This window comes from Mustela nivalis (genome assembly GCF_964662115.1).
Source record: "Mustela nivalis genome assembly, contig: HAP1_SCAFFOLD_1440, whole genome shotgun sequence".
Classification (NCBI taxonomy): domain Eukaryota; kingdom Metazoa; phylum Chordata; class Mammalia; order Carnivora; family Mustelidae; genus Mustela; species Mustela nivalis.
The window spans coordinates 83,519-109,699 of record NW_028135224.1 but is presented as its reverse complement, the minus strand read 5'-3'; the positions used below and the strand labels follow the sequence as shown (position 1 = coordinate 109,699).

Here is a 26,181-nt window from a genome sequence, read left to right as displayed (position 1 = left end):
TTTGACAGACAGAAATCACAGATAGGCAGAGAGGCAGGCAGAGAGAGAGGAAGCAGGCTTCCCACTGAGCAGAGAGCCTGATGATGCAGGGCTCGATCCCAGGACCATGGGATCATGACCTGAGACAAAGGCAGAGGCTTTAACCCACTGAGCCACCCAGCCGCCCCTGAAAGGAGTTTATTAAACAAGAGGAAGACATGCAGGCAACACCTGAGATGCTCCATGTATTCAAGCATAAGAGATTGTAGTGTTTTGGAAGAATGGTGAGAAAGTTAGTGTCCTGGAGCTGCAGGGTTCTCATAAGGAAGCAGTGGAAGTGAGACAGCTGTAGGAACCAGAAGCCAGCTTTTATTTAATACCCACAAAGGGGAAAATCGTATTAATCCCATTTTACTGGGAAATGAAGAGAAATTAGCATCACATACCTAGTTAAAAGGGGGACTTGTGCCCCGTTTTCTGCCTTCCCTTGTATCAGAGAGCAGCAGGCAGATATCCCTCAGTGTTCTTCTCCCGTGGTCTGCATGTTCTCCTTTGCTTGTGTCTTATTCCTCCAATATTGGGAGCCCTTTGATTTCTAGGAGGCCTGCCTTGTGCCTAGCATGTGCCCGTGGCCTGCCTTATACCTGGCGCCCCACAGGCATCGAGGAAATCTTTGCTAACTGAGTTTTATCACAGGAGAAATCCTGGATCAAGCAGGAGAGCCGGATAAAATTCTTCCTGAAGTCCTCTCTGACCTCAAGCTTCCAGACTGAGCTTGCTTTCATGGGAGGCTGAGATTTTCTTCTGGAGTCAAAATACATGGATACCGCCCGAAACCTATTGTTACTTATTTCTCTGGGGGCAGGGACGTATTTCCACACACAGCCCGCTCTCCATCTGTCACATGCTTTTTTATTGGTTTACACGATTACATCTATTTATGTTTGCCATTCACATGAATGCTGCTTTTTCATAATTCATAGAAACGTCGCACAAACTTAATCTGCAGTGAGAACTCAAACTTGACTAAAGCCAAGCGCCCTACCTGCGAATGTCTTTGTTCCTGATAGCATATCCTTTGGAGCCCTTTTCGGTGTCACATAGGTTCCAAATTCTCCTTTAAGGAGAGCCAGATTGAGGAAATCACTAATCTCTGACAGTTGTATAGATATAATTAAAGATGTACAAATTTAAAAATACCTGCTATCTCAAATTACTCTCTAAAAGAACAGGGAGGGGAGAGAGAGAGTTCTATTTAAAATGTCAGATACAGATGCATTAGGCCGGGTAGTCAAAGCACTGTATGTCTGTCACTCATGAAAACTGGCCATTAGGTCCATAAGTAGATTTTACAGGCTTCCACACAAGAACACATCCCACACATTTCAGCCACATAAAGATGAGGAGCCTGGATGGCAGCCGCTGACTCACTGGAAGGGAGCAGCCATTGGGAGGTGATAGTGAATGAGATGTTTGGAGTAAATCCACTGCACCTGGAGGCTGGATGTGGGGCTCAGGGAAGGGAGCACTCAGCAAGGTGGGAGAAGGGCGTAGCATTCCATCACAGCTCTGCCACGCAGCATCTACCTGAACTCTGGCCAGTCTCCTCATCTCCCTGAGTGTGGGTCCGTTTCCCCATCTGCAAAATGAAATAAGTAACAATCGTCTCAGCTGTTTCTACTTGCATGGGTGGTTGGGGGAGCAGATGAGGTTTACATACGTAAGCTGTTGATCTGTTGCTTGACATAGTCAAATGTATACCAGGAAGAGACAGCGCAGGTGATCGGAAAGCACGTTAAGAGTGCATCAGTGAGTGGTTTAGGCCTCTGCCTTTGGCCCAGGTCATGATTTCAGGATCCTGGGATCGAGCCCCACATTGGGTTCTCTGCTCAGCGGGGAGCCTGCTTTCCCCCTCTCTCTCTGCCTGCCTCTCTGCCTACTTGTGATCTGTCAAATGGGTAAATAAAATCTTTAAAAAAAAAAAAAAAAGACTGCATCAGGGAAGCACACAGAAAATGCCTGAGAGTAAAGCTGGACTTGGCCTCAGCTTTGATAGCGGGAAATCCAGCCAGGTGAGCAAGAGCCTGGGAGGTGGTGGGGACAGGGCTGGGAGGTAGATCCATTGTAAGACCTGCTCTCAAGATCTGAGCTCCATGCTTTGGGGTCCTCACTCTCTAGATTGAACCCTATTCAAGCACTTGGCATCTCTGATCCTCAGTCTCCCTCTCCACAAAATAGGTAAGATGATTCTATAATTACTTTCCCCACAGGACTGATGCAACATCAGCTAAAATCACATTTAAGTGTATGGAAATGGTGGTGTCAGCGTGAAGTTTATGATTGAAAATATCATGATCCCTTTGGAAAGGATCAGAGAGGCAGGTCTGGGTACCCATCCTCTCTTCTATTATTCATTCATTCATCCACTTACCTTATTCCATATTCCTTTTCAATTTACTTATTTCCTATGCTTCTTGTTTATTATTTGTCTTTCATCGATGGCATGTTCCAGGTAGGCAGAAATTTTGGGGTCTGTTCTGATCATTGAAATGTCCTAAGTGTCCAGAAGAGCTCCCATCACCTAGTAGGTGAACAATAGATATTTGGTGAGTTAGGTATGTTGTGGTTTAGGCATTATAATGGGAACAGGTACTGTGGTACCGAGGAAAGACTCTTTTCTTCAAAAAGTTCATAGTTTGTTTGGGGGTTTAGAGGGGAGACATAGGAACCGATGGGTCTAATGTAAAATGTTAAACACAGAGTGATATGTAGAGAAGTATGCTCCCCAGCTCTTTTATAATGTATGAAGAGGGTTTTCTCCCAGGTGGGGATTAGCCAGGGTTGGTGCACTCAGGGAGCTGGTGTTCCTGGTAGCTACAGTTGGCCCCTGGAGGTATAGGGCAGTAATCATAGTATTGGAATGAAGCACACTTGAGTTTGAACACAGACCCTACCACCATCACACAGCTGTGATCTTGAGTAAGTAATCACTCTGAGTCCCCCTTCCTTCTCCTGAAAAGCTTTGTGAAGATTCAGTAAGAAAAAAAAAAATGTAACAAAAACCATGGACACAAAAGCCGGCTCTTCTTGAATGGCTTCCAGTCCACCCACCATTCCTTTGCCTTTCTCTCCAAACCTGAAAGAAATACAGCTTTTCCAGGTATTTCATTTGTGAGATAGTTTTTTTTTCTCGGTCTCTCATATTACCAGTGAGGTCTAGCATCTTTTTTCCTTCTCCTACTGTGGCTGTTCCCACCATCCCTACTTCTCCTAGAACACCCCCACCATGGCCACTGTCGCTCCTGTGCCTTCCCTGTCCTCAGCTTCCCCTGGGAGCAGCCCCGCGCCCTTCTATGATTACCACCTCCTGTCCCTGCCACGATCAGCCCTTGTTAATGAGCACTTAACTAGTTAGGCATTGCACAAAGCATTTTGTATTAATCATTTAATCATCACAACACTTGAGGAAAAAAGGTGTTATGTCTCATTCGACAGATGATGAACCTTAGACTCAGTGAGTTCACTCATTTCCCAGGTCACAATGCTTTTGAGAGATGGATGCCAGCGAGAACCACTCTCTAGTCCGTGATCTCCTTGAAGGAAAAGAAGCCTCACACTGGCACATGGTGGAGCTCACAAAATTCTTACTGCCTGGACAAGGGCACCATGCTCAAGTCTGTGGTGTTGAGACACCTGGGAGGTGGTACCTGTATTTCTAGGATCAGAGAGAACGCCATCCCAGGGACCTCCCCTCTTACACTCTGGCTGGGAGCAGAGGTGTGAGGGTGGTGGGTTCCTGCCCACTGCAGCCAGAAGAGGCTCTGGGTCCTCTTGATCCCATTTTACATTATGGGTTCAATACCTTACCATGGGGGAAGCCTTGCCCCCGGTGGTCAGACTAGATGCAAATGAGCCTCTTAGAGATGCAAATGAATTTCCTACAGAGAGCTCTGGATAAGAGCTGAAAAGATGTGTGTGACTAAAAGCAGGGACTCCTGGAAAAAAAAAAAAAAGGAAAAATTCCTTTTGGGACTTGCCGGCTAATTAGCTATAGCAGCCCTCCTTGGTGGCCAACCTGCTGATGTGGGCAAACCTGTGGGTTTGGTGCTTAGTCTTCATCCTCATGGCCAGCTCTGGGGAGAAGCATCTGAGGCAGGAGCACAGGCCCTGGGCTCAGAGGTTCTTAGTCACCTGTAAGAGGGTTGGTAAGAGTTCTAGACGAGAAGCAAAACTTTTCTGGGACTGCTTTGCCTAATTGTTGTATCTGACGTGATTCCAACCCAACATGCTTGCTTCAGATGTGGTTCTGCCACATAAAGCTGTGTGACCTTGGGTAGATCATTTTAATCTGTCTGGGCCTCAGTTTCCTGATTGGTGTGATGGGAATAATAATCTTCATGACAAGAGTGGTCCTGAATATTGACGAATAGAAGCTGTGTGTTGACATCCTTTTCTCCCCTCTCTGACAGCTGTTCTTGGATTCCATCTGTTTTAATGGTTCCTTCCTCTGTTTACCTGCTGAAAAACAACCCTCACCCCCAAATCATTCTCTCTTCCTCCCCCAACCAGTAAACCCGCTTGAGGGTAGTGGTGATGCCTCTTTGATTTCCATTTGCTCAGTGCATGAACTAGATAGGTGAGAGATGGCTAATGAATGAGTTGACTGTTGGTGTCCCCGCCATTCCATACTTAAAGGCCATGATAACATTTCTGTACCATGCTTCTGTTTGGAAAAGTATTTTTAACGCCCACTCGTTATGTAATTGGCATAAGCATCTGTGATAATTTTACCACTTTGCAGGTGAGGAAGTTCCAGTTTCCTGAGGTGGGTGGCATGGCTTGTCCAAGGTGACCCTCCTGGTACCTGGCATGGCTCACACTTCATTCACTAGTCAGCAAGTATTCACCGGGCACTTCCTGGTGGCCAGTGATCTGGGTCCTTCCTTTTTTTTTTTTTTTTTTTTTTTAAGATTTTATGTATTTGATAGAGAGAGAGAGATCACAAGTAGGCAGAGAGGCAGGAAGAGAGAGAGGGGGAAGCAGGCTCCCTGCATGATTCCAGGACCCTGAGATCATGACCTGAGCCAAAGCAGAGGTTTAACCCACTGAGCCACCCAGGTGCCCCAAGGTGGTGCCTTTCTTATTCTCTTCCTTTCTTCCCCAGGGTAGCCACATTCTTCTGGGACCAACACTTCAGTGAGCAGTTCCCAGCTGCTTGGGACCCCCAGTTGTAGATGGGGGCCGCTACCTTCATGGAGCTGATGTTCTGTAGTGGAAGCAGAGAGCAGACAGAAATAGTACATTTGTTAAATAAGTAAATTATTGAGAATTTTAGAAGGTAATCACTGATATGGGGGCGGGGGAGGGAAAGGGCTCTGAGACCTTTGGAAGAACTCTTCATTTCTAATGTCTCTTACTAGAAAAAGAAAGTTACTTTGTCATTGATTGTGTCCCTCTCCACACTCTGAGAAAATGTATGCCTGGTCCCCAAGGATTTCAAGATGAAGAATTATGTCTGTAGGCTGACTGTTCCTTGCAGAGTTAGAGGGGGCTGGTGGAGGCCGCAGCAAACTACAAGAGGGCCAGAATTTACCAGTGTGTATGAACAGATTAGGAGGGTAGGAACAGTAATCTTAAATACAGCTAACAGTTATTAAGCACTTACTACATACCAGCCACTGATCCAAATTCCTTATATATAGCAACTCATTGAATCCTCACAGTAAGCCCTTCTGGTAGTGCTTATCATGGCCCTATTTCATGGAGGGGGAGACTATGGCACAGAGAAGCTAATAACTTGCCCAAGTTCACACAGCAGAAGATAGCCGAGCAAGCCCAAGGTGGTTGTTTCTTGGCTCTTTTAACCATGCTACTATGCTGCAGGGTGGAAACCAGCCCCCTTTAAACAAAGGAGCTGGCATGGTGTGGCCTGAGAACTGCCAGGGTCCTACTGAGCAGACAGGCCATGGAGTGATGGGGGGTAGATGTGCAGTGAAGTCAGCTCAGATATGAGAAAAACCAAGAGCACTGGATATCTTGAATCATACTTTTGGCCTATACTTCCCTGTGCCTTGGTTTCCTTATCTGCACCATGGAAAGGGATTAGCTTAGAGGATCATCTAGAGGCCCTTTGCCATGGAGCCTCCGGAACTAGGAGGGCTGTGCCATCTCGTCAGCTCTGGACCGTCAGGTCATAAGCCCTGAGTGCAGACCAACTTAGTTTGAATTGGTGGCTCTCCCTTTTGCTAGGGCAGGGCACATGGCTTGAATAAATAGCTTACCTTGAACAATTCGAGCTTCAGTTTCATCATCTGTTAGATGGGTGCACTGAAAGAGCCCTGGCCACAGGGTTGTTATGAAGATAAAATGATGTTATGTGAGGGGACTCTGTACTGTACTGCCTTGCTCTCAGGCCCTGGTGGCTTGATCTCATCATAACATTGTGAGGACTCTGAGGGCCAGCCACTGGCAGGACAACAATTAGCAGAGAAAAGAGTTTCTCTTAAAACCGGCTAATAGTTTTCTTTACTACTTCTTGCACACTAATTTCACTGTGAGACCCAAGTACATTACAAACTACAGCACCTTCCCACATGGGTGCTCTGCCTCTGCTCACCAGGAACAGGCAGGGCCTCAGACCTCCTAGAACTTTCCCCTGGCTTCTCACTCTTTAGGTCTGTGTACATGTCATTTGCTCAGCCTGTAATGTTTTCTGCATCTTTCAAGGTCAACTTAGTCCTGCTACTCATTCTGGAATCAGATGTTCTGATGGCTTACCCCAGTTGAATTAGTCACTTTGTTCTCTTCTCTCCTAGGGTATTCTGCTTCCCTCCCCATAGTCCTCATTTCACTGTGCTTTAATCACCTCTTTACTGCTTTGCCTGTTGTCTAAACTGTGAATCTCCTGAGAACAAGGACTGGCTCTGTGTTCATTATCTCTGCAGCCGGTGCTTAATATGTTTTATTGGCTGAATGGTCCACAAACTGAAAGAGGTCACACCAGGGATGGGATGCAAAGAGCACCCTAAGCAGGGAAGGCAGAGACCAAAGGACAGAGAGGTGGCACAGGGAGTTTTGACTCTAGCCTCTGTTAAGCAACAGCTGAATGTGTACCATCCTCCAGATGCCCATTATCTGTGCTGTGTCGCTCTCCGAGGTGCTGAACCAGAATCACACAAACATCTTGTGAATCTCACAAACACCTTCTAAGGAAGTGAGAAAGTAGAATTCATTTTTTGTAGCATGAGAAAATGAGACATCAAAGGTGCTGAACCTGCATGTTTGGGGGTTGATATAGTTCGCTCCCCAGCTCCTAAGGAGTCAGTACAGAATATACCCGCCTCACCATGCCTGCACCTCCCCTTCTCTTCTGACATGTCTCTGCCACCCCTGCCCCACCTCCCACCTTCCCACTCTCATCTACTTATGACTCGATGTGTCACATTCAGGTTTGCAGATGATTTTAGAAATGGAGAGTGAGCAAATCCAGTTGAACAATTTAACCAGATTCAAACGGATTTGGATCATTTGCGTAACTGGGCTAGCAGATGGCAAATGTACTTCAAAGTACAAAAATGTAGACTAATTGTAAGAGGAGAAAGCAAAGCAGTTTATGGGTGAGGGAAGAGATTTGGGAGACAAGCTCATTGAAATCATTACCTCAGTGTGTTAGGACAAGCAGCACAACTCTGGGTAACAGAGGCAGATCAAATAGAGTACTCTGGTGACTTCTTGCTGGATGGAATGCAGGAGAGAGGACCTGTCTTCTTGAAGTAAGAAAGGAAACAATTGATGGAGAGAAGGATCTAGGGAGGATGATGCTTGTCTGGGCAGAAAAGCCATCATGGTCACTTTATGGGTTCATGTTTCTCCTGTTCCTGTCTTACCTATGGCCCCTTGGTGAGAATCTGTTTCTCCCTGAGCCTCACTTTCCCTTACTGTAACATGAGCAGACTGGTGTATACTTTCCTGTTGCACTGAAGAATTTATGAGATCATGGATGTGAAAAATGCATGCAACTTGTTTGGAAACCTATGAAATTCACTCTTATGAATATAATTCTATGTTCACAATGCCCCTCCCCCAAATCCAGTGTTTTCAATGACTGGAAATTGGAAAGTGGTTGTGTGCTAGCATGATAGACCAAATGATGACCCCTCTCCCAAATATCCTTGTACTGATCCCAAGAGCCTGTGAGATGAGACATGGAAGATGGGATTAAATTAGGCATCTTGAGGTGCAGAGATTATCCTGAATTATCAAGGTGGGGCCAAAATGTTGTTACAAATGTCCTTTTAAGAGGAAGACTGAGGGCTTTTTGACTTAGAAGAAGGAGACTGGAGTGATGTGGCCACCAGCCAAGGAGTTCCAGTAGCCAGCAGAAGCTGGAAGAGGCAAGAATAGAATTCCCTCCCTCCAGAGCCTCTGGAGGCAGCAGAGCTTTGCTGATAACTTTGATTTTGGCCAAGTGAAACTGAATTTAGACTTCTGGCTTCCAGAACTCTAAGAGAATAAATTTTGGTTGTATTAAGACACCAAGTTTGAAGTAATATGTTATCACAACTGTAGGAAAAGGGAATTTGACCAATACAGAAGAGATCTGGATGAATCCAGGCTCTGGTTTTCCCTTCTGTGGAACCCTGGGTCATCTCTCTTGACTTGTTTTTCATCTTTAAACTGGAATAATAATAGTATATTCCTTTATATGGATTATTGGGAAGTTTCAAAATAGATAATGCATGTACCCTCTCCACCACAGATATATTTAAGAGAAAAAAAAAAAAGCTAGGCATAGTTTTAGGTTTTGAATCAAGCAGTATTTATCAGCACTCAGAATTACAGAGAAGCTGACAGGGTACAATTTTGGAGCATGAAGGTAATACTCAGTATTAAAGAGGCAGCTGGAGTGTTGGTGACATCTTGACAGCGTGTCTATAGGAGGCAGGACCATGACCACCAAAAAGGGTGTCAAGTCCGGCTCCTGCCCTAGAGAAGGTTGGGGTTCTAGGAAAGGCAATCCAGCAGAACCTAAGGGCTAGCACCATAACTGAGAGACGGGGATATCTCAGGTTAGGAAAACAGGATTTTGGTTAAGGACTTCATCCTGGGTCTCAGGTGTGATTGCTAGTGAAGAAAACTCAGGGAAGACTCTGGGCCCAGATCCTTAGTTTCTAAGGACATCGTAACACCAGGTCCTAAGATTCTGAATTCACTGGTATAAATTCTGCATCCATCAGAGTGGGTCTAGTCCAGGAACAGTGGCTGCTAGGATGCCAGGGATTACTCAAGGCTGCTTTAGAAATTAGGTCACCAAGTCAAAGAAATCTGAGCTGAACCTAGGTGCTTCCAAGGTGCTTTTCAGTATCTGAAAAGACCAATGACATCTAGAAAATTGAGTGCAAGATGGGTACAAATAAGAAGCTCTAGCTAAGATTGTGGATAGAGTCAGAGCCTGATGAACTTGGTGTTTACAAGTGTGGTGCTGACTATGGCACAGGGAGGCTCTGATGAATAAATATGAAAAATGCAGACCAGAAAGACTGAGCAACTTGCTTAAAGACTTGGCATATTAAGTACAGAACTGGATCTAGAAACTTTATCCTTTGCCAGATTCTTAAACTGATCAAATATGATTCTGTTTTAAGGTCTTACAAACTCTTTGCTCTTGAATTTAGAAAGATTTGTTCAAGATCCCATCTCTGTTGTAATCAGTATCCAACATTTAACAACTCCTGTGCTCTATGATTATATGGCAAGTTTTTTACCATCATTTAAGGAAAGAATGTTCAGGGAGAAAGGGAGGATTCTAGGAATAAAAAGTAATTAAACATAGTAAGTCTCTTGAGATTAGCCATTAATTTGGATGAGAAATGTAAAATTGCCTTTAAAGTAAGAAGGGATAATATCAAATGATTGTAATATCCAGCCTGGGAGGTATCATGCTGGTAACATTGCACAAGGCAGGATAATACATGTGGCAGTTCCCTGATTTTTGTAGGATAAATGATGTTGGTTTCATTTCACTGCTGAATTAAGATACACATTTCATAAACGGCACGTTAAGGCAAATGTATCAGAATTGCACCTAAAGAGCTGAATAGCCAGGAAATGGCAGCCCCAACTTCAGCGTGTCTGGTGTCTCTCTCCTCATCATCCCCAAGGCCCTTTGTTGGGTTTGGGTTCATACTGGGGAATCTCTGGGAGGGTTGGCTAATCACACCCCTTCTCCCCATGCATTTGGAGCCAAATACAAACCAGACACAGGGACCAGATAAAGATAAAATACCCTCATGTTGCTGGCCACGCTGGACTGGAGCATGTGGTTTGGCTGGAAGGCTGGAATCAGGCCGCCTTCTACCAGCCCCTCCTTGACTTGGAGACCTACTTGAGTCAAAATGAGGTCTGTAGAGCTGGAAGTCACCCAGCCCCCCACCCGTCAGAGAGATAAGGACAGCAGCCCCCTCCCATCCTCTCTGTGTTTCCTCTGCTAACACGCACAAGGAAAGGGCTTGCCCTGGTTGGCTGGACAGTAGTGTGCTCACACCCCTCTTGCAGATCCAGAAGTGGAAAAACCCCACATGGACTGAGCTCCAGTTCTCACAATTGTACCCAGTCTCCAGGATCCCATAACTCACTCCTCTTCTTAAGGGAAGCAGCAGGAGGGATGGAGGAAAGAGACAATACCACCTTCCCATTGTTTGAAAGAGATGAGGGTCTCCATTTTGTATGGGCTGCCACCCTCCTCCCTTCAGACTCCATCCATCTGTCCATCTGCCTGGCCCTTGGCTGCCTGATTTCATGTGCCTAAAACACAATACGTGTCCTACCACTCCCCTGCTTCCCAGTCTTTCAGGTTGGCATGGTTTTAAGCTCTTTAGTGATATGCCTACAATCTGCTCCCCTATTTCATGGATACACCCCAGTCCTTGTCAACTATTGTTGATGGCTCCTTAAACAGAGGCTGCTCTCTCTCAGCCCTGATCCTTTGCCTCTAATGCAACCCCCCATTCTCCTGGTTAAGGTGCCCTTCAATTCAGAGACCAAACATCTGTATTACTCTCCACAGCATTTCCCCACTCAGTGTATTTCTCTGTCTCTTCAATTAGATATGTGAGGCCTCACATTTGGCATATAGTAGGTACTGGTGATTTTTGGTTGGCTACGTCAGTGAATGAACATTTGGAAAAAATAGAGCAATAAGCCTACCATTCTAAAGAAGGATCTCAACATGATTTTTAGGTTTGTTTTGTCTTTTTGTTTTCATGGAAATAAGTTTCTTAATGTCACTTTTCAGCATTTTTTAAATTTTTTTATTTGGGGGGGGAGAGAGCGAGCACAGGCAGACAGAACGGCAGGCAGAGGCAGAGGGAGAAGCAGGCTCCCTGCTGAGCAAGGAGCCCGATGTGGGACTCGATCCCAGGACGCTGGGATCATGACCTGAGCCGAAGGCAGCTGCTTAACCAACTGAGCCACCCAGGCATCCCTTTTCACCATTTTGAAGATTTCTTTAAAATAGTCATGAGTGTTTCCTTTGCTGTGCAAAAGCTTTTGATCTTGATGAAGTCCCAAAAGTTCATTTTCGCTTTGGTCTCCCTTGCCTTTGGAGACGTGTCTGTCAAAGAGGTTACTGCCTATGTTCTCCTCTAGGATTTTGATTGATTCCTGCCTCACCTTGAGGTCTTTTATCCATTTCGAGTTTATCTTTGTGTATGGTGTAAGAGAATGGTTGAGTTTCCTTCTTCTATACATAGCTGTCCAATTTTCCTAGCACCATTTATTAAAGAGACTGTCTTTTTTCCCACTGGATATTTTTTTCCTGCTTTGTCAAAGATTAGTTGGCCATAGAGTTGCAGGTCCATATGTGGCCTCTCTGTTCTACTGGTCTATGTGTCTGTTTTTGTGCCAGTACCGTGCTATCTTGGTGATCAAAGCTTTGTAGTAAAGCTTGAAATCAGGCAACATGATGCCCCCAGTTTTGTTTTTCTTTTACAACTTTTCCTTAGCAATTTTGGGTCTTTGCTAAAATTTCCATACAAATTTCAGGATTGTTTGTTTCCAGCACTTTGAAAAATGTCAGTAGAATTTTGATTGGAATGGCATTGAAAGTATAGATTGCTCTGGGCAGTATAGACATTTTAACAATGTTTATTTTTCTGATCCATGAGCATGGAATGCTCTTCCATCTTTTTGTGTCTTCTTCAACTTCTTTCATGAGTGTTCTGTAGTTCCTCAAGTACAGATCCTTTACCTCTCTGGTGAGGTTTATTTCAAGGTATCTTATGGTTCTTGGTGCTATAGTAAATGGAATTGATTCTCTAATTTCCCTTTATGCTGAGTGAAATAAGTCAAGCAGAGAGTCAGTTACCATATGATTTTTCTTACTTGTGGAGCTAAGGTCAACATGGAAGACACTGGGAGATGGAGAGGAGAAGGGAGTTGGGATAAATCAGAGGGGGAGACAAACCATGAGAGACTGTGGACTCTGAGAAACAAACTGAGGGTTTTGGAGGGGAGAGGGGTGGAGGGATGGGTGAGCCTGCTAGTGGGTATTAAGGAGGGCACATATTGCATGGAGCACTGGGTGTGGTGCATAAACAATGAATCTTGAAACACTGAAAAAATAAAGTTTACATATCCAAAAATTAAAGGAAAAAGGAAAATAGTTGTGAGTTTTTTTATGATTATCAGCGGAATCAAGTAGAATAAGAGCCCTCACTTCATCTAAGGTCCTTCATAGTAAGCTACGTGAGTTCTCAATCCAGTACTTAGAGTACGCAGACTGGTTTTACTCAGCTGTGACTGTATCCTCTCTGCGACAGAATCACATAGGGGACTGTGGGCCATGGGCCAGGTTTGCACAGATAATTAGTCAGCAGTGGATGGAAGTTTTTTTAAGTACAAGGGGAAGGACCAATGAATGTATCTTTATAACAGGGATAAATGGAATTTCTCCTTTTATTAAGTCTGCTCTTTTAAGTGATAGAGAACCCTTCTTTGAAGTCTTTGCCTCTCTGATACTGGGGAACAATGGCTGTGATTATCTTTAAGGACTTAAAGGGAAAGCAAGACTGCTTGAGTTGTGCCTCACTTTCATCTCCTCTCCTGACTGTCTGTCCCTTTCTGGGCAGGTTTGCATGGAGCCTGCAGGCTGCAGGGCTCCTAGGACCAAGGTCATTCCCTATTAGGGCCTCTGCATCAGCCTGCCCCTCCCAAATCCTCTGATCACATAGAATTCCAGCATTTTCTGTTTCTGAAATCATTGTCTACAAACAAAAAAAGAAAACTTCTCTCAGCAGGTTTTGTTGGGAAGAAAAGGGCTTCAGGGTCCAGAAGAAAAACATTTCCTTTTTATTTCAATAACCCAGTTAAGAGGGAAGGGTTTGTTTGTTTGTTTAAATTCTTTTGCTTTGGTTTCTGTTGAAACTGATCTGTTCAAAGTCCTGAAATGAGGAAATCCAGGGGGCTGTGGTTATAAGCAGTTGTCTAATGATATCTTTTTGTCTCCTCTTTGTGTTTACACTTCTTACTGGCTGCTGTATAAAATGCTAAACCTTTAGATTCTTCATTTATAAAGTTATTCAGCTCTAGCAGGCTGGATAGTTTTTAAATGTTGTACTAAAGGAGCCAGCTGGTTATAAGATGAAGGTATCTCCTCACAAAATAATTCCATAAATTTTGCTATTCCAATAGCTTCTAAGGACACTTTTGATTAATAGTGAGATCAAGGCAATATGGTGCCTGGCTTCTCAGGAATGACCATTTAAGCTGGCAGCCCCAAACCCATTTTTTTCTTCTTGCAACAAGACCTTTCACTCCCAAAGATGTTTCAAGTTTACACAAACATTTGACTGTTTAAGCTAGCATATTCTAGCAACTGTCATTCACAGTAAGATTTGGTGGCTTTCTTTGGTGGCCGGCCCATAGTGACTTATGGCCAACTGCACATCTCAAGGTCTTCATTTAAAATAATATATGATTTTTTCTTCATATATATATGATATATGATATATATATGATAATATAATGATAACACATTTTATTTTTCCAACCAACTAATGCTATCCCTTCTCTTGGCTCCCCACACATACACAGCGTCACCACACACACAACTTCTGAGCTCTGCTATGGTAAAAAGAGTGTGAACTTTGAAACCAGGAAGACCCACATTTAAATCCTGGGCCTGAAAAATGCTGCCTGGATGACTTTAGCCAAGTTACCTCACCTTTTTGGGTTTCAGATTTCTCATCTGTAAAATGAGGAATAGAAGTATTCTCCTTAAAGGGATAACATAAAATTATACATATAAAGCATGTCATAATTTATTGGAACAAAAAAATTAAATAAATGTATTTTCTAAAATAATGAATCAGTGAAGAACTGTTGACTGGTGCATGAATCTTAGCTTTGGACCTAATATTCTATAATGATGAACAAGTACAAGCTATAAAAAGCTATAGATTCTTAATAGAATGTAAGGAAAGAGAAAATCTTAGAAAGATTTGCTGGAATGAGTCTGTTTTAAGTGAACTTTATTGGAACCCAGCTTTTTGTGCCTGTGCAATAGGAAAGTCTCAGAAAGAACTCTCTGAATTTTCCCTTAAAAGATTTTAGAATATGATCAAAGGAAGAAGATAAATATTATAGTTTTTAATATATTTACTGGTCCCCCCAGGTCCTGACCTCCATACATTAAGTACTTCCTTTGTTTAAGAAATTTCATTTCTTAATAGTTGTAGCCTGAATGCAAAAGATATTAAAAGTTTATTGGCATAAATAATTACCCCACCAAACATAGAAAGATTGGTGTACTATATTCTGCCAGTTGAGGTGAGGGACTAACATTTGTCTCCATGCAAAATTCCTGCAAACCACATGGTCCAAGACGATGAATTTTATCTTAGCGAGGGCATGGATCTAGTTCAACTGTGCTACCAACTAGTTCTGTGGTCTTGAGCAAGCACTTTTATTTTGACGTCCTTTCCAGTTGAGTTCAGGACAGCAGAAGTTTCCTGTGTTATTGTGTGCCAGTCCTGATTCTGGGCACAAGACCTAAAGGCAAATAAAGTAAAGGCAAATATCTGTACATTCCCAATTATAACTTGCCAAATGCAAAAGAGAAAATTAATGCAAGGTATGGAAGAGTAGGATACGTTTTAGATTAAAACATAGATTATCAGAGCAGTGCAAATAGAAGAGGAAATGCCTGGGCACAATTTTGAATGGAGCCAGAAGTTGTCAGATGCAGAATGTGAGCTGGTGGAGGAGGAAGTGAAAAGAGCACAAGGACATTCTGGGTAGAAGGTTAATGTGTGCAAAGTAAGGAAAAGGCATGGTACATTCAAATCAAATTATAACTATTTGGTTAAGAGCTTCACAAGAGTGGGGAACTTTGTTTTGTACAGGGATATATTCCCATCTCCTAGCATAAGGCCCGAGACATGGTACTCAGTAAACAAATAAATAATGGAGTAAATAAATTGGCATATATTTTTCTCTATATATCCAAGGTCCTTATCAGAATTCAGTTACTCTGTTCCTTTGACGATTTGTCTAATTTTCCCAGCTAGACTGTCAGTTCCTCACCACAAAACTCTTGGAAGGCCTTCTCTAGACACCTGACAATTGAATAATTGATCCAAGCCTGAAGTGCTAATTGAAACCTTTGTGGAAGGTCTGACTTGGCAGTGCCCATATCTAGGGATCACGAACTTGACGTACCTCTCTTGTTTGAGGGAAAGCAGAAATCAGGTGGGTTAATTCTGAGAATTACCCTGGGAAGTACAATAGTGAAGCCAACACAGCATCTGTAAGAAATGCAACTGGGGGGTGCCTGGGTGGCTCAGTGGGTTAAGCTGCTGCCTTCGGCTCAGGTCATGATCTCAGGGTCCTGGGATCGAGTCCCGCATTGGGCTCTCTGCTCGGCAGGGAGCCTGCTTCCTCCTCTCTCTCTCTGCCTGCCTCTCTGCCTACTTGTAATCTCTTTCAAATAAATAAATAAATCTTTAAAAAAAAAATGCAACTGGGTTTCCTAAGGAGGAAGAAAAGTGTTAGGGACTCGTTGGAGATTAAATAACATCCATTTGCCATAATGAGGGCCTGAGCAAGCGCAGAAACCTGTGGTTAAAGAAAATCACAGCTTCTCCACTCCCAGCACAACTGTGGGTGTAGGGGACCTTCCTGTTTCATTATTCTGAGGAAAAGCATTATCGGGGAATTGCCAAGACTTGAGCGTCTAAATCAATATGTGCTGAGAGTTACCAAGCAGGAAAGCCAGAAACTATAATACTTTGAACACTATTTTTAGAGTCAATTTTGAGAAAGTCCATGAATTCAAATTCAAGGACACATTTTCAGTGCTGGCACTCGTTAGCCGATACCATCCCGCGTTTGTTCTTTTTTCTTTTTCTTTCTTTCCTTTTAGAAGTGTTTAACGAGTCTACACTATTTGCCAAGCACTGTCCTTGCTCTGTGGCATGCTCAGTATGTGGACCCTGCCCTAAAGGAGGGTAAATTCGTGTGAGGGGAATTCCAGCCACTCTCGAATGTGTAATCATTCAAGAAAAAATTGGAGTTAACTTCCTGCTCATGTAATGGTCCTGGGCAAAGGAACCACTTGCTAAGCATTTTGTTTCTGTGTGGTCATTCAGGAATGCAGACCTAAGGAGGCTCTGCCTTTTTCTACAAGTAGGTCCAAGGGATCTTCCTGGGGCTGGTCTCCATTCCAGATGGTTAGAAGAGACAAAGGGAAGAAAAAAACATCCACCGGGGTCTTTCTGGGCCAGGTTCTAAGGCGGCACTCATCATCTTCACTTGGGTAGAATGCATCTGCCTGTGACAGAGGATGAGAAATGTGGTCTGGCTGTGCCCTGCGGACTGGTTAGGGGGTGCTGCAAGTCTCTGCCATCACGGTCTACTATAGAGAACAATAAGTCAGATTCCACGGCAATACAAGAGAAAGGAGAATCAGGTAGATTTACTGACTACGAGGTCAGCCGTTTGCTTCCCCATGAATTAGAGCATTCTGGCCCTCAAGGCAAAATTTCATGGGTTACATATCATTATCTTCACTTTACAGAAAAAGAAAGGGAGACTCAGAGTGTTGCAAGCAACTTTTGATAGTGCTCATTTGAAGCCATAGATGAAAAGTAAACAGAACATTTGCAGTCCCTGTGTCCCCAATTTGCAGGGAAATTAATAGTGTTCTCACTGGTCAAAAATAACAATGCAACAAATACTTCTCCAGACAGGGTTTTCAGCTAGTGATCATCGTTCTTGCTCTAACATTCCCTCTACCATGTTTTTGGTGATGTATGACTTCCCATAGAAGTTTACGTGGTGATACTCAGCTATAAAGCATGGACCAAAGACTCATCACTCTGTCATTTCTTTGCCCATCTATCCATCTTTCCTTCATTGGTTGGTCCATTCCTTTTTTTTCCCTCAACCACATCGAATATTTACTGTGCCCATTTTATGTGCCCAGTACTGTGGTGGGTGTTTGAAACACAAAGACAGAGACTATGGTGCCTTGTCATGGCAAGCTCACTGTCTAGTCGAGGAATCAGACATGAAAATGGATGATTAAAGTGTAAGGTTTTTAGAGGGTGTGGGACAGAAAATGCAATTGGACTAAGAGATGGGAGAACTGACTTTGCCAGAGAATACAGTCTAAGAGAGGACCCACAAAAAGGGAATAAACAGATTTGAGCAACTGGAAAGTTTTCCCAGGTTAAAGAATCAACAGTCAGAACATCCCAGGTTAAGGAATGAAATAATCTTTTGGGTAAATAAATAGAAAGAAAGAAGAAGAAACAGAGTTATGGGACTCCAGGCAGGGAAAATAGAGCAGGTGGCGCTTGTACTTTTCCTGAAATGCCTTTCTCTTTATACCTTTTTTTTAATGTCTAAATCGAATCTGTTCTTCAAGATCTATATATAATTCATCTTCACATTGACCCAAAGTGTTTTCCTTACACATGGTAAGTAACGACTTTAGAATAAATCTGGTTTTCAAATCTCATTCTACCCCTTAGAACCTATGTGTGTTTGAACACTTTGGATAATCTTTGAACCTCTACTTCCTCCTCTGTAAAATGGGCATGAAGATTTGAAACTTACAAGGTTCTTGTTGGGATCAAAGCCCATTGTGCTTGAACAAATATTTCATAAACCATGAAGTACTAGTAAACACTAGTTATGTTAGTTATTATTCTTTTCTTACAGTATTTCTTATAGTTAGTAATATTAGAAATAGAAAAGTTATTATTTATTTGATATCAGAAAATTTATAACTGATGCCCTTGCTTAGTTAGTAGCAGAAAATTAGAGGGGCATTCCTAGATAGGAAGAAAATCTGCCTACTTTGCACAGAGCCCTGATACTGAAAAGAAGTAAACAAATACTTCCGGGTCATTCAGAAAGCCTCAGAAATGGTTTGTGTTTAATTGTAAAGCTTCCCCCAAGAGAAGATGAATTGCCTCTCTTTGTGGAAAGGTTATCTTTCATTTGGATAATGTCTGCTTCAGCTCAAAAGACCTTCCTTGAATCCGGTCCCAAGCCAGGTATGTCAGGTATACAGAGAAAAGACACAGTCCCTGTCCTCAGACAACTCAAATCGTGGGTGAACTCTTAGTAAATAGAGTGTCCAGAAATGTCTTCCCCCACCCCTGGGACTATCTCTTCTCAAAGGATTGGGAAGCTAGAGCACTGGAGAGGAGGATAAGAGAGGGATTATTTGAGCAAATTTTAACTCTGTCTTCTCTGAGAACTGTTGTCATTTGCCACATATGGCAGGCTTACATGTAAATTTAAATTTAAAATCCAGTTCCTCATTTGGAGGAGCCACATTTCCAGTGCTCTAGGGTTACTTGTGGCCAGTAGCTACTCTGTGAGCACAGAATCTTTCACCATCGTAGAGCATCCAGTGGGGTAGCCCTGGGAGTCTGGCTCCTGTGTGATCCCCAGGAGGACCTGAGGGTCTGGCAGAGAGGTTGAAGTCAGTCTCTTGCCAGCCCTCTGCCCCTGTAGTTTGACTCCTCCTACTCTGGGATCACAGAGATCTCTTCTATTCAAATATCAGGATTTTCCATTCTAAATAAAAACCAGTCTTTGGGGCACCTGGGTGGCTCAGTCTGTTAAGCATCTGCCTTCAGCTCAAGTCATGATCCCAGGGTTTTGGCATCAAGTCCCACATTGGGCTCCCTGATCAGTAGGAAGCCTGGTTCTCTGCCCCTCCCCATGCTCATACTTTCTCTCTCTCAAATAAATCAAAGATTTAAAAAAAAAAAAAAAGAAAGAAAGAAAAAAAAAAAAAGAAAAGAAAATCAGCCCTGGACTTCCTGTGCCCACCAGGAGCAAAAATAAACCCTAGCATGACATGAAAAGAGCATGGTTATTTATTCTTCCCATGCCACTCCTGTCCCAAGTCCCAGGTGTGTTTGTTCTCTGCAGATGGTCCCAGTCTATAGCAGTTCAATTTATGATACTCGTGCCGTGGTCCAAGAGTGATGCACATTCAGTAGAAATTCTGTGAGTTTAGTGTGAGGGGGATTAAAATGAAAGCCATGAAATTGTGCTTACAATGGTGGATGCAACAGATGTGACTCAGCCACGGACAGGGTGATTGTTTGAAACAAGATGGGATTGGGAGGGAGACAAACCATAAGAGACTCTTAATCTCACAAAACAAACTGAGGTTGCTGGGGGGAGGGGGGATGGGAGAACGGGGTGGGGTTATGGACATTAGGGAGGGTACTTGCTATGGTGAGTGCTGTGAAGTATGTAAACCTGGCGATTCACAGACCTGTACCCCTGGGGATAAAAATATATTATATGTTTATTAAAAAAAATAAAGTCTGGGGTAGAAACCATCCAACTAGGGGCTAAGACAGAGTAGTTGACCTTTGGCTCTGCTCTCATTTAATGAGAGGCACTGTGTTAAGTCCTTGAAACTTTGTTACCTGTAAAACACACGTAATAATAACTCACCTACCTGATCGGGATGCGGTGACATTTAAACAAGACGGCTCACCGCCATTTAACCCATAAACTCTGGGAAGAAAGGAGCTATATCAGGCACCTTCCATGGGCCAAAATCTCTTCAAGGCCCATTACATTCTTGTTATTTATTCCCCAACACCATCCTCAATATGTAGATGTGATCCTTACCACAAAAGAGCGTCTTTTGTTTCTAGACCCTACTATCCATTTCTGAGCAGACTACGTATCACACATTATTCTGGTTGGTTTTATAGGTGTAACTTCTGTAAATCTTTCTACCTACTAAACTAGGTAATAATGTCCTCCCTTTGACTTACCATGCTAGTGAGGCCCACAGGGGTTAAGTAACTTGCCTAGAGGCAAACAGGAAATAAATAGCAGAGAGGGAGTTTCACCCTTTAAGACTCTGAAAACTCTTTGTACTCATTTTGTTGGCTATAACTATGCTAGGCAGAATGTCTAAAGTGGGCCCCAAAAGAGGTTATGCCCTAATCCCTGAAATCTGTGACTATTATGAGGGGCCACACCAGTGATTACATTATGTTATACTCACAGTTTACATTAAGAAGGGAGATTACGCCACTGGGCTCAGTTGAATCACATAAGCCCTGAAAAGCAGAGAGAGTTCTCTGTCTGATGGCAGAAGTCGGAGGGATTTGAAGCACAAGGGAGATTCCTGGTGCTGTTGAGGCTTGAAGATGGAGGGCCCCCATAGAAGGGATCTGAGCAGCTCTAGGGGTGGTGAGCAGCCCCCACTAATCACTGCAACCACAAAACTGAATTTTGCCAACACAACCTGAATACACCAGGAAGTGGACTGTCCCCAGAGTCCCTGGGTGAGAGCGGTGCTGGCTGGCACCTTAACCTTGGTCTGGTGAGACCCTGAGCAGAGAAACCCACTGAGCCTGCTCATAGGCACCAAGCTGTGATCTGATCAGCAGGCATGTGTGTTCAGCTGCCGAATTTGCGATGATGTGTTACACAGCAAGAGAAAAAGAATGCAAAGGCTTTATATGAGTTTACATGTGTTAATAGCACCTACCTGACAAGATTATTTTATGGACTAAGTAGAAAACAACAACAAAAAACCCACAGCATTCAGCACAGTTGTTGACATTTAGGAAGCATGTAATAAATGGTCCGTTTTATTTGTGCCCATTGTACAGGTAGGAAGACTGAGGCTTCGATGGCTAAATAGCGTGCCCAGGGCCCTGGAAGAGGTGGGAGTCAGGATCAGTGTAGACACCAAGGGCTGCTGCTCTTCCTCCGTAGACCAGGCATTTAGACAGGAATGCACATTGGAATTACCTGCACAACTTGCTAAAATGGAGATTCTCATGTCCTGATCCCAGTGATTATGATTCAAAATCTTGGGTGATCTTGAGTAACTGTATATCTAAAGGTATTATGGATGCTTCTGATGTACACACCCACAGAGTGACTGTACTAGACTGTGAATTTCTTGAGCTAGGGGTGTTCTTGTATCTTGTTTGTGCCCACAACAGGGCCTGGGACCTACAGTAGAATATATCCATACTTCCAGTGGATTGTCCGACCTTTAGTGTTTCTGCTACAGCACCATTGACCTTGGAGTCATTGTTGGTGAACCTATATCCCTACCGTCCTCCCAACTCAATCTGCCATTTTGGTGGCTGGCAGTGAGCCCTGCATTTGTTCTGAGAGCTCCCAAAGCTATGAATCAGCTCCCCCGCACCCGCCCGGCCCGCTCACATCCAAGTATGTAGTTTCTCTGTCTTTTCTTAGTCCGCGGAGGAGGCATTGCCACTCACCTGACAGCAGCAGTTTTAAAATAAGTTGGTGAAGGATCGAAGCAGAGACTCGAAGCCACGTTGCTGAGTGGGGTGAGCCTTTCCTGAGTGGGCTTGAGAAAGGCAGATAAAAGGCCAGCATGGAGAAGGATCACGCTAACGCAAGTGATCTCATCTACTAAAATACCAAGCTTAGGAAAGTCTACATCTTTTTTTAAACCTTAGTCGTAGTTATTCCCTGTGGCTGTTTGGACATGTCAAGTGTTTTATTTTTTAAGCTGATAACAGTAACTTCAAAAGGTTTGGCTTGTGTCAGACAACTTTGGGAAAAGTGTTACTGTGTTGCCTTTCACCTTTCAACTTGGACACTCAGCTATGTTATAAAACTTTTATAGATTAACTGCACAGAAATAATCAGCACTGGTTATAATAAGTTAACTTGAATTCCTTTCCCTGGACAGGATTCTACATGCTTAGTGGACACTCTTTTACAACAACGAACTTTAGCACTAGAAATAGTAAAAGGAAGAAGTTTATGTTGCTTGAAAATTCCAGTATAGTGTAAAATATTTTGTTATAGCCTACTGCTGCTTAAAATGCATCTGGTACAAAAGGCTTAGAATGCATAACTTCTTACTCATAACTATTAATAAGGATAATACATCAGCAAATTTGACATTCCAATTCTAGCAACAATTCCTCCTTGATACCTGGGAAATGTGTATGACATATCTATTATTCATATATATCTCTATCCCAACAGGACCACAGTACTGAACTGTGCAACTCTAGGAGTACCATTCACTTTGAGGGGTATTAATGTTGACCCATTCCCAGGAGATCTGTAGGATATAATCTTCCACTTTTACACTGACAGCCTGGAATCTGCCAATACAATTCTTGCCTTAGCATTGGAAGTACTTACTGTTTCTCAATTCAGAATATCTTGAAGAGATTAAGATTTTGTCATCCATGAGTTGTGAGAATTATTATTGTTCAATGGCAGCTATTTTACTTACTCCTTCATATCACTCCTATTGGTGTCCATCTCTTTATTCACTTTCGAAGCACCATGTTATCTTGCTGTGTGAGTGAAAGGGAAGATGTCCTAGGGTTCATAAATGGAATATGAATACATTTTTCACTATACTGGTACAGTAGGTACCAAGGAACATTTTATAAGCTGTCTTGGAAATCTATCAGTAACACTGAATGTATGCAGAAACATTAAAAAAAAAGCCAACTCATAAGTGAATGTTTGGAGCACAGTCTGTACCTCAATATATGTATGTCTATATCATGCGCCTATATATGTATATATGTTATTTCTTGGGAGTTACTGTCCTTGTTCCACTAGGAAGAAATAATCAAATGCCCAAGGTGATGAATATCTAGGCAAAAGTGGATAACCACATAGAAAACAATAAATCTTGACTATTTTACATAATATACAAAAATTCCATGAGGATTATAGTTCTAAATGAGAAGACAAGATTTTTTTGAAAAAAAAAAAAAAAAAAAAAAAAGAATGTCTTCAAATCCTCAGGATAGGCAAAAATTTCTAAAAACAATAAAAAAAAACAAAGAAAAGTTCTAGACAAAAAAATCTGATGAATTAGACTACTTTAAAATGAAGAAATTCTATTTATCAAAAGGTACAACAGAATGGGAGATGATATTTACAATTTTTTTTTACAAATTTTAATTATGACTACCATATATTTCCAATAAGATGTCATATCCAAAATACATAAAGGACTCCTACAACTCAAGGATAATCCAACAGAAATATGAGCAAAGGACTTAAATAAGCACTTTATGAAAAAAGACATTGAAAATGGCCAAACACACCAATGGCTCATCAGTAATCATCAGAGTAATGCAAATTAAAACTCAGTGCAGTACCACCACTGGTATGGCTCAAATTAAAGGCAAATAATACCACATACAGTTGACTCTTGAATAGCACAGAGGTGAGGCGCACTGACACCATGTGTAAATTTTGACTCCCCCCAAACCTAACTATTGTTGACTGGAAGCCCTACTGATAACACAAAGTCAGTTAACACATTTTGTATGTTACATGTATCATATATTGTATTCTTCCAACAAAGCATGCTGAAGAAAGTGTTAAGAAATCCTTGGAGAAAATGCATTTACAGTACTATTAAAAAAAAAAATCCAGTATAGAAGTGGACTTGAGCAGTTCATACCCAAGTTTTTAAGGATCAACTATTAGCTAAGTTATGCAACAACTACAATGCTTGGTGATAAAAATGTACACTGCAACTTCTTAGGTGAAATTAGTATCTACCCAATGTTTCAGTAAGTTCTACCATATACCCAACAGGACTATACCCCTATGTTTACCAGAATACATAAAGGAATATTTATAGTAGTAATACTTGTCATAGTCCCAAACTGAAAACTCAATGTCTATCAACACCAGAATGGATACATTGAGATAAGAGAATGCATAAGAGAACACTGTACCATCATGCATGCACAAACATTGACACCTCTCCTGAACACAATGTTGAGTGAAAGAAACCCAGACCTGAAGAATAGGATTCAATTTACATAAAATTCAGACACAAGTAAAACTAAGTAACAGTGTTAAAAGTTACAATGGTGGTTAACCCTGAGGAGAGAAGCAAGGACTGTGAGGAACTCAAGAGAGATTCTAGGTGCTGGTAATTTTCAGTCTTTGGTTATCAAATACATAGGAGTGTTCACTTTCTGGAAAGTCATTCAACTGAACATGTATCGTTTGTGCATATTGTTTTGTGTGTTATTCTTGTGTATGAGGCCAACAGAAGTTCACATTAAAAAAAACAGCCTAAACACCCCCCAAAACAAAAGAATTTTATAGGTATTCTATTCATGAAAGCTTATTGATTAAAACACTGCTAAAAAAAAAACCAAAACAACAAACAACACTGCTTAGTGTTATCCTGCTTTTTATAGAAAGAACATTTTTGCTCAAACATATGTCTCTGTGTTAAAAACCTTACTTGATATTTGGAAGAGAAAACACTCGAGACAAAATGCTTCTAGGCATCTGTTTTGAATGGATTTCAATGCCTCTAAAAGTCATTTTATTGATAATGTGCTAAGCTAAACATTTTCAATTTCATATCATTGACTTGAGTACTACTATGTTTTTACTACTGAAAGATCAACAAATGCTTATGCTAATCAGCTTGATACTTGGGATGCCAGGATGGAAATTTCTTTGTCTACATAAAGTAGTCGAGCTGAAAAATACCCAGGGATATCCATAGCGGTCATGCTTTCAATGGATAGGAAGCTGCAAGCAAGCAAGAACTTCTTAGCCAACACCCTCACCAAATTCAGCAACATGCCACCAAGTTTTATTTGTTCTTGTGCAAATGGCTCTCTCTAAGAGAACATTTCCTTACATAGTTCAATCTAATATTAGGCTTAAATCCAAGGATGCTAAGACTTAATTATCTCATTTCCTCCATAAGTGATACAGCATGTTACTATTTGGCTATAATTGTTAATGGTGTTCCTAACACAGACTTGGAGGGGAGGTGTGCTAGGGACTGTGTATTGTTTTTGACGGTAGCCATGGATGATGAGGCATACCTATGCAAAATGACTTGCATGCAGGATTAGACTTAAAGCTATTCATTGATCTTTTCTAAATATTAGTATTAAAATGCATTTTTCCCAGGATTTCTAACTTTGTGTCACTCTGAACAAGAGGAATAGGTAAGGGTTGAGTATGCTGTTTCTCATTTAACCAAATGTAATTTAATTTAGACATTTGAGTGCTTGCTACTTCAAAGCAATGAAACATAAGCTTTTCACATGACTACACACATGAGCATACACAAAACATACATAGAACACTGTACCATCAAGAAAAAGCATTCAGGTATAGCTTTCATGGCTCTATTTTTTTTAATTATATATCTGGACATCACGTGTCTTCCAAGTTCTAGTTCTATATCTTCATCTGTCTGATAAATATTTCCACTCAGGATGTTCCTCTATTACCTCAAACGTATCGTATCTAAAATTAAATCCCTTACGTCCAGTTCTAACTAGCTTTCCTATATTAATAGTCATGCATACCATAAATATTCCAGTTACTCAAGGTCCAAAGTTTGAAGTCACCTTTTACCCTCATTGTAGTTTTAATTCACATTTGCCTAATGGCTAATTACAAACTATTTTTCATATGTTGATTTGGCCATTTGTACATCTTTTTTGGTGATGTGTTCACTCATCCAGTGTATATTTAGACAGTTTTATCTCTAGAATTTTAATTTGTGTCTTTCATGTTTTCTATCTCTACTTATATGCTCTATCTTATCTACCCTCTTGTACATATGGAATATTATGAAATTACTGTTAAAAAATGTTCTTGCCCAGTATGGTACTGGCACAAAAACAGACACATAGA

At 42.0% G+C, this 26,181-nt stretch overlaps 1 long non-coding RNA gene across 5 annotated transcripts in view; it reads right to left on the bottom strand.

The window, feature by feature from the left end:
• Window positions 1-928: 928 nt before the first annotated feature.
• Window positions 929-26,181, bottom strand: part of LOC309857849 — an 81,002-nt gene continuing 55,749 nt past the window's right edge. Inside the window, exons 1-5 of one of the 5 annotated variants that reach the window (XR_014307941.1) lie at window positions 4,771-4,910; window positions 4,055-4,170; window positions 3,043-3,115; window positions 2,411-2,560; window positions 929-1,618 (exon numbers count right to left, since the gene is read on the bottom strand). This is a non-coding gene — a long non-coding RNA (uncharacterized lncRNA). Of the gene's footprint in view, window positions 1,619-2,410; window positions 2,561-3,042; window positions 3,116-4,054; window positions 4,171-4,770; window positions 4,911-26,181 lie in introns of those variants that run through there. The other 4 variants (XR_014307942.1, XR_014307940.1, XR_014307938.1 and 1 more) reach the window with 4 other exon arrangements.